Below are 8740 nucleotides of genomic sequence, written 5' to 3' on the forward strand. Positions count from 1 at the left end.
TGTTCGAGGTGGTAGCTTATGGCAGAAGGTTTGGCAAATAGGTGGAGAGGGATGGAGTCCCAGCACTTGAGAGAGTCCAGGGGGGATAGTGGTGAGAGGTGGGACGCTTAGCATGATCTGGAGTAGGCAGAAGAGGAGATGCTGAAGCCGGGAGTCACTGCAGAGTGACCTCGTAGGAGACAAGTACCAGCCGGACGGGGGTCCCTGCTGGGGTAACAGGCGCTTCCCACAGGGCTGCCGCACACACATCACCCACGGAGCTTTTGTGTTCATGTTAAAGCAGTGTTACCGTCCCAGTCTGAAGGAAGTCAGTGGGAACATACAGTAGACCTTCTAGCCACACGTTCTCCTGTCCACTTTTTTGCCTTGTATTTCTAACCAAGTGTGGAGGATACTTTATACTTTTTTCCTTTTATGACTGATCTTCACATTGGGGTTCGCCTTTTCATTAACTTTTTACAGCAGTCTCCTTCCTCTTCTGATTTGTTAAAACAGGTATTTTAGTTCCGCTATTAAATAGCCTTACAAAAAATTCATTCAGCCTGGCAGGTAAATACTGTACTAAAACTTGAACCCTCCAGTTTTTAGCCATTCTGCCTTTATCTAGACTATAAATCTGTACAGATAAGACAAAATCGATACATACTATGTGTTGCATAAATTACTGATGTTATGCCAAGTGAGTGAATAATAGAGTTAACTGCACGGCTGATATGTGTAATATTATTGAAGGACAACAGTAACCCTCTTACATAACTGTATATTAAGGGATATTTTAAAAGTACAGATTTTAGGGTAGGATGACAAATTCTATTTGATAATTCAGTTGTCCCTTCTGCTTTCATCTGCATTCCTCTCTTAGTTAAGAGAGAGTTAGCCATTTGACGGTTTTAAGTCAGTGGAAACTTATTTTAGTTACTCAATAAAATTAATTTTTAATTTGTATATTTAACTTACAGAGTAGGTTGGTAATAACAGCTGAACTGTGTAACATTGTTGCTTCAAATTGAAGTTTATATTATGAACATTCAGAATCAATGCTCATAGAGCAGCATATTATTGAGCTATTTTGAGTTTGAGTGTGGAGAAGTGCTAAACCACGTACTGTGTATTCCATAATACTGACATCTTGGAGCACTGTGCCTTCTCGAGGGGCATAGATACAGCTTGTCTTGAAATGTCTTCCTCCACGTCATGATGCCTCCTGAATGAGGGGAATCTGAAGCAGAAGTGTCGAGCATCTTGGGTTTTGAAGGGTTGCTTTGGTGTGCTTTAAAGTTTGGAAGGACTCAATTGGAGTGGCAGACAACTTTAGAATACCGTCGATGAATTTTAGGAACATGGGTTAATGTTGTTGCTGTTGATTTCATGTTCCAACAGAGCCACCTGTTTTATTATCTCAGTAGACAGCTAAGCGGTCGGGTCAGCAAGTAGGTTCTGAGGTGTAGTTATAGGCGCTTTACCACTTCCTGCCATTGGCAGAGGTCTTCTTTTCTTCTCCTTCATGGCCCGTTTTCTTTTTCTTGTTTTCCTTTCCCATGTTTTAACTTAGTCTGCTTCCATTCTCCATCCTCCTTTTGCAGACCCTAAGCGTCAGGCTTAGGTTTGCATGTCATAATTCTTGGCCCCATGCATTCATTGAGGAGTGAGGATAGGATGACCCCTGGTCCTCTTACATTTGAGGGATCATAGACTGCTGTGTGAATTCTGGAAATCTCAAGCCCCTGCAGCACCAAAGGCCCTGAATTGCTTCCCCGTGGCTGTAAAGGCAGTACAGTTAACCATAATAGCTTTAGTAATCTTGACAGCTACCAGGCAATTTGGAAAGTTGGTTCAACTGCTACTAGGAGGCCATAATATTTTTGCTAGAATTAAAATTCTTCAGAATTGTAATTATTATTTGAAACAATATTTTGGTTGACTTAAGTTTTGAGAGAGGATTCTAAAACTGGTCTAGAGACTCACTCAGTAGCAATGACCTTTTTAAAAACTTACATTAAGTAAAACTGCCAGTAGATTAAATCACATGTATGTAAGAGCTTCCTCTATTTACTACGCCACTTCAGTAATTTTTAGAGGCTACAAAATGGTCAAAATGTTTTTAAGTGTGCTCTTTTATTAAATGCTTGTGCAGGTTTTGTAATTCAGTACAGAAAGTTCAACCTTGTAATGTACATTTTTGTATGTAAAAGGTCTTTGAAGTAGCCTTATCCTTATTTAAATAAACTGAATAAAATGATTGAGTAGGTCTGTCATTCATAAAAAAATAAAATGGAAAAATGTTCTGTAATGACTTGATCTCTTTTTATTTGAGCAGAGTATATGGCGGAAAAGTGTTATGCTTTATATGGTACAGCCTTCTGTATGAGGATTGATTGGGATCCAGCATGATGCTGGTCGTCTGGCCACGTCTCAGGGCCCCCGCTGTGAGGCGGCGATGGGCTAGAGTGGTCAGGTGTTTGGACAGCCTGAGGCCTGCTGGGGCTGCCACAGTGACTGCCGCTATACTTTGACAGATGGGAACAGGTCCCTCGAACCTTATCCAGAGTGAGCTCTCTTACACGCTGGAGCAAACCAGAGGTTCAATTGAAGGATTATTGTGTCTGGGGTGATCTTTAAAAAGTACACTTCTAAACTGGGATGTTAATGTTGGAGACTGAAGCCCTAAATTTAACTACTTTGAAACATTTCAGCTTACTTTCTACCTTGAATTTTAAAAAATAGGTCATTTTTTGGTCTGGACAGAAAAGACAAAATTTGTTTTCATTGTTTTTACTAAAGCACTTTTTACTGAAGTGCACTGTTCTTCCAGTTTCTGTTAAACCCTGGTGTGCCGAAAAAACAAAGATGGGTACGTTTCTGCTCAATGAAATAACGGATAATTGTAATGACAGCAAATCAAACCAAGAAATGAAATAGAGATGGGGAAGGGAGGGCAAAAAGCTACTTTAAATGTAGTGGTTAGGAAAGGCCTCTTTGAAGAAATTATTTTTAAGGGTTGACAGTTCTGGAAAGTTTTCAGGAAAAGCATCATCCATATGGTAGATTTTTAATGTCTACATATTTGTGACTCCTTCCATCAGAGATGGAGTCTGTTCCCACTGCTTGAATATGGAATGGCCTTGTAATCTGCTTTCATCAAACAAATGCTTCTCTCCCTCTGGAACCCCTGCTGCAGGCGCCTGAAAAAGCCTGCTAGAAAAACATCAGCAAATAGCACTAACCACGAGACGTGACTTAGCAGCCACCCCCCGCCCTGCTAGCTGCCAGCAGACCACAGCTCCATGAGTGTCCCGGGTGAGCCAGCCCAAATAACCGACTCAGAGCATCCTAAGTTGTATTAAGCCACACTAAGTGTTGGGGATGGTTTGCTACCCAGCGTTAAATAACATACCAGTCAAGAACAGAGTGAAAGCCCCGAGGTTTACTAGGATTTGAGAACAGAGAGCGTGTGGCTCCATGATCAGTGAAAAGAGCAGGGAGAATATATAAAATGAAGCCAAATAGCGAAATAAGTCAATCGGAGAAAGACAACTATCATATGATCTCCCTGATATGAGGGAGAGGAGATGCAACATGGGGGGTTAATGTGGTAGGAGAAGAGTAAATGAAACAAGTTGGGATTGGGAGGGAGACAAACCATAAGTGACTCTTAATCTCACAAAACAAACTGAGGGTTGCTGGGCAGAGGGGGGTTGGGGGGGGTTATGGACATTGGGTAGGGTATGTGCTATGGTGAGTGCTGTGAAGTTTGTAAACGTGGAGATTCACAGACCTGTACCCCTGGGGGAAAAAATATATATATATATATGTTTATAAAAAATAAAATTATAAAATGAAGCCAAAGCAGGTAGGTGGGAGCCGGATTATGTAGGATTTTACCTAGGCCATGGTAAGGACTTTTGATTTGATTCTGTAAGCAGTTGGAAACTGTTAACTATGTTTCAGACCTAACCAGACATTTAGTTTAACCAAAAGACAAAAAGAAGACTCGCTAAGTAAGTGTGTAATAGCCCTGACCTTTTTTCTTTTCCAATTTATTTGAACTAAAATACTTAACATTTTGACAAACGTTAGGAAACTAAAACACCAATTATGGCAGAAGCTATTTTTTATAACTATAGAATTGCATCTAGCTAAGCTTTTTGTTATATCTGTCCTGCTATGTAATTTTTTTAAATAAGCTTTTAAGAAATAAACCTTTTATTTTAGGGAAGTTTGAGGTTTGTAGAAATCACCAAGATAGTACAGAGCGTTTCCATGCACCACACACCAAATTTCCCCCATTACTGATACTCATTAGTATGGTATGTTCATGGAAGTGAATCAATCCTGGTACATTATTATTACCCGAAGTCCATAACTTCACTCGTATTTCCTTACTTGTTACCTACTGTTTTTCTGCCCCAGGATCCCATCCAGAATGCCACTTTACATTTTTAGTCAGCATAACTCCTTAGACTCCTCTTGGCTGTGACAGTTTCCCAGACTCTCCTTGAATTTTTGATGACCTTGACAGTTTTGAGGCATCCTGATTAGATGTGTGGGATGTCCCTTGTTTGAATTTGTCTTACGTTTTCCTCATGATTTCGATTGGGGTTATGGATTTTGGAGAGAATGTCACAGAGGTAAAGTGTGACTTTCAACCCATATTAACGGTACATACTATCGTTGTGACTTAACTGCTTTTGAGGTTAATCTTGGTCAACTGGCTGAGGTACTGTATGTCAGTGAGGTTCATAGAGAACTACTCTTTTTTTTAAAGATTTTATTTGTTTATTTGACACAGAGAGATCACAAGTAGGCAGAGGGGCAGACAGAGAGGGGGAAGCAGGCTCCCTCATGAGCAGAGAGCCCGATGCGGGGCTCAATCCCAGGACCCTGAGATCATGACCTGAGCCGAAGGCAAAAGGCTTAACCCACTGAGCCACCTAGGTGCCCCCACATAGAGAACTACTCTTTTTCCTCCTCTTCCCACTGTATTTTTTGGAAGGAAGACTTGAGTAGGGAATATGCTCCACCTTTATGGGCCAAGTATCTACATAAATTACTTGTAATTCTGTGCAGATTTATCTAGTCTCCTTTATTTATTTAATAATTTATGTCAATGTGGACTTGGAATCTTACTCTTTTTGTATATGTGTGTAATGTTAGTCACCATAAAATACATCCTTAGTTTTTTTTTTTTTAATTTTTAATTTTTTATAAACATATTTTTATCCCCAGGGGTACAGGTCTGTGAATCGCCAGGTTTACACATTTCACAGCACTCACCATAGCACATACCCTCCCCAATGTCCATAACCCCACCCCCCTCTCCCAACCCCCTCCCCCCAGCAACCCTCAGTTTGTTTTGTGAGATTAAGAGTCACTTATGGTTTGTCTCCCTCCCAATCCCATCTTGTTTCATTTATTCTTCTACCCCCTTAACCCCCCATGTTGCATCTCCACTTCCTCATATCAGGGAGATCATATGATAATTGTCTTTCTCCGATTGACTTACTTCGCTAAGCATGATACCCTCTAGTTCCATCCACGTCGTCGCAAATGGCAAGATTTCATTTCTTTTGATGGCTGCATAGTATTCCATTGTGTATATATACCACATCTTCTTTATCCATTCATTTGTGGATGGACATCTAGGTTCTTTCCATAGTTTGGCTATTGTAGACATTGCTGCTATAAACATTCGGGTGCATGTGCCCCTTCGGATCACTACGTTTGTATCTTTAGGGTAAATACCCAGTAGTGCGATTGCTGGGTCATAGGATAGTTCTATTTTCAACATTTTGAGGAACCTCCATGCTGTTTTCCAGAGTGGTTGCACCAGCTTGCATTCCCACCAGCAGTGTAGGAGGGTTACCCTTTCTCCGCATCCTCGCCAGCATCTGTCATTTCCTGACTTGTTAATTTTAGCCATTCTGACTGGTGTGAGGTGATATCTCATTGTGGTTTTGATTTGTATTTTCCTGATGCCGAGTGATATGGAGCACTTTTTCATGTGTCTGTTGGCCATCTGGATGTCTTCTTTGCAGAAATGTCTGTTCATGTCTTCTGTCCATTTCTTGATTGGGTTATTTGTTCTTTGGGTGTTGAGTTTGCTAGGTTCTTTATAGATTTTGGACACTAGCCCTTTATCTGATATGTCATTTGCAAATATCTTCTCCCATTCTGTCAGTTGTCTTTTGGTTTTGTTAACCGTTTCCTTTGCTGTGCAAAAGCTTTTGATCTTGATGAAATCCCAATAGTTCATTTTTGCCCTTGCTTCCCTTGCCTTTGGCTATGTTCCTGGGAAGATGTTGCTGCGGCTGAGGTCGCACAGGTTGCTGCCTGTGTTCTCCTCAAGGATTTTGATGGATTCCTTTCTCACATTGAGGTCCTTCATCCATTTTGAGTCTATTTTCGTGTGTGGTGTAAGGAAATGGTCCAATTTCCATTTTTTTGCATGTGGTTGTCCAATTTTCCCAATACCATTTATTGAAAAGGGTGTCTTTTTTCCATTGGACATTCTTTCCTGCTTTGTGGAAGATTAGTTGACCATAGAGTTGAGGGTCTATTTCTGGGCTCTCTATTCTGTTCCATTGATCTATGTGTCTGTTTTTGTGCCAGTACCATGCTGTCTTGATGATGACAGCTTTGTAATAGAGCTTGAAGTCTGGAATTGTGATGCCACCAACTTTGGCTTTCTTTTTCAATATTCCTTTGGCTATTCGAGGTCTTTTCTGGTTCCATATAAATTTTAGGATTCTTTGTTCCATTTCTTTGAAAAAAATGGATGGTATTTTGATAGGAATTGCATTAAGTGTGTAGATTGCTTTAGGTAGCATAGACATTTTCACAATATTTATTCTTCCAATCCATGAGCATGGAACATTTTTCCATTTCTTTGTGTCTTCCTCAGTTTCTTTCATGAGTACTTTATAGTTTTCTGAGTATAGATTCTTAGTCTCTTTGGTTAGGGTTATTCCTAGGTATCTTATAGTTTTGGGTGCAATTGTAAATGGGATTGACTCCTTAATTTCTCTTTCTTCTGTTTTGTTGTTGGTGTAGAGAAATGCAACTGATTTCTGTGCATTGATTTTATATCCTGACACTTTACTGAATTCCTGTACAAGTTCTAGCAGTTTTGGAGTGGAGTCTTTTGGGTTTTCCACATATAGTATCATATCATCTGCGAAGAGTGATCGTTTGACTTCTTCTTTGCCGATTTGGATGCCTTTAATTTCCTTTTGTTGTCTGATTGCTGAGGCTAGGACTTCTAGAACTATGTTGGATAGCAGTGGTTATAATGGACATCCCTGCCGTGTTCCTGACCTTAGCAGAAAAGCTTTCAGTTTTTCTCCATTGAGAATGATATTTGCGGTGGGTTTTTCATAGATGGCTTTGATAATATTGAGGTATGTGCCCTCTATCCCTACACTTTGAAGAGTTTTGATCAGGAAGGGATGCTGTACTTTGTCAAATGCTTTTTCAGCATCTATTGAGAGTATCATATGGTTCTTGTTCTTTCTTTTATTAATGTGTTGTATCACATTGATTGACTTGCGGATGTTGAACCATACATCCTTAGTTTTTGATGCAGTGTTCCAAAATTCATTGTTTATGCACCACACCCAGTGCTCCATGCAGTACATGTCCTCCTTAATACCCACCACCAGGCTCACCCATCCCCCAGTCCCCTCCCCTCCAAAACCCTCAGTTTGTTTCTCAGAGTCCACAGTCTCTCCCTCCGATGTAACTCCCCTTCACCTTTCCTTTCCTTCTCCTAATGTCCTCCATGTTATTTCTTATGCTCCACAAGTAAGTGAAACCATATGATAATTGACACTCTCTGCTTGACTTATTTCACTCAGTATAATCTCCTCCAGTCCCGTCCATATTGGTGCAAAAGTTGGGTATTCATCCTTTCTGATGGCTGAATAATAGTCCATTGTATATATGGACCACATCTTTATCCATTCAGCTGTTGAAGGGCATTTCAGCTCTTTCCACAGTTTGGCTATTGTGGACATCACTGCTGTGGACATTGCTGCTATGAACATTGGCGTACATGTGGCCCTTCTTTTCACTGCATCTGTATCTTTGGGGTAAATACCCAGTAGTGCAATTGCAGGGTCATAGGGTAGCCCTTTTTAATTTTTTGAGGAATCTCCACACTGTTTTCCAAAGTGGCTGCACCAACTTGCACTCGGAATCTTATTCTTTGGGTTATAATCTGATGCCTTTTTCTCAAATTGTTCCAGCTTTGGCCATTGGAAACTCAGTTGGCCCCTGTGTCCCTTTGACTTAGCTCATCATTGTGGTTGCTTCGAAGCACTTCCTCATTTTCTAGCACTTCCAGATGCTCCAGGTTCATCTTGTCTGTTTCCTACCCCAGTCCTAAACACAGCCACTTCTCCATAGAGCCTTGGTTCCTTTTACTGAAGACTGGTATTAGAAAGCAAGATCTGCAAGCTAGGAGTGGGGATGTCATTGCTTCTCGATCTCAATTGACAGAGCAAAAAAATACATATGTGTGTATACTCACCCTATATATACACATCTGTAAATATTTCTATACAGAACTATCTACAGTAAGCCAAACTTGAGTTCATACTGGTGTCTCCCAACTCAAAGGCAGCTCAAAGGCAAGCTACATTCCCATCTGCTGTGGACAGGACGGGGTGAGGAGCCTCCGAGCGCTTGGGTCCGGTTCATGTGTCAGCTGGCAGTCATTACTTTCTGATGACTTTCCCCAATA

Source organism: Lontra canadensis, unplaced genomic scaffold, assembly GCF_010015895.1.
Source record: "Lontra canadensis isolate GAN:19392208 unplaced genomic scaffold, GSC_riverotter_1.0 scaffold130, whole genome shotgun sequence".
Lineage (NCBI taxonomy): Eukaryota > Metazoa > Chordata > Mammalia > Carnivora > Mustelidae > Lontra > Lontra canadensis.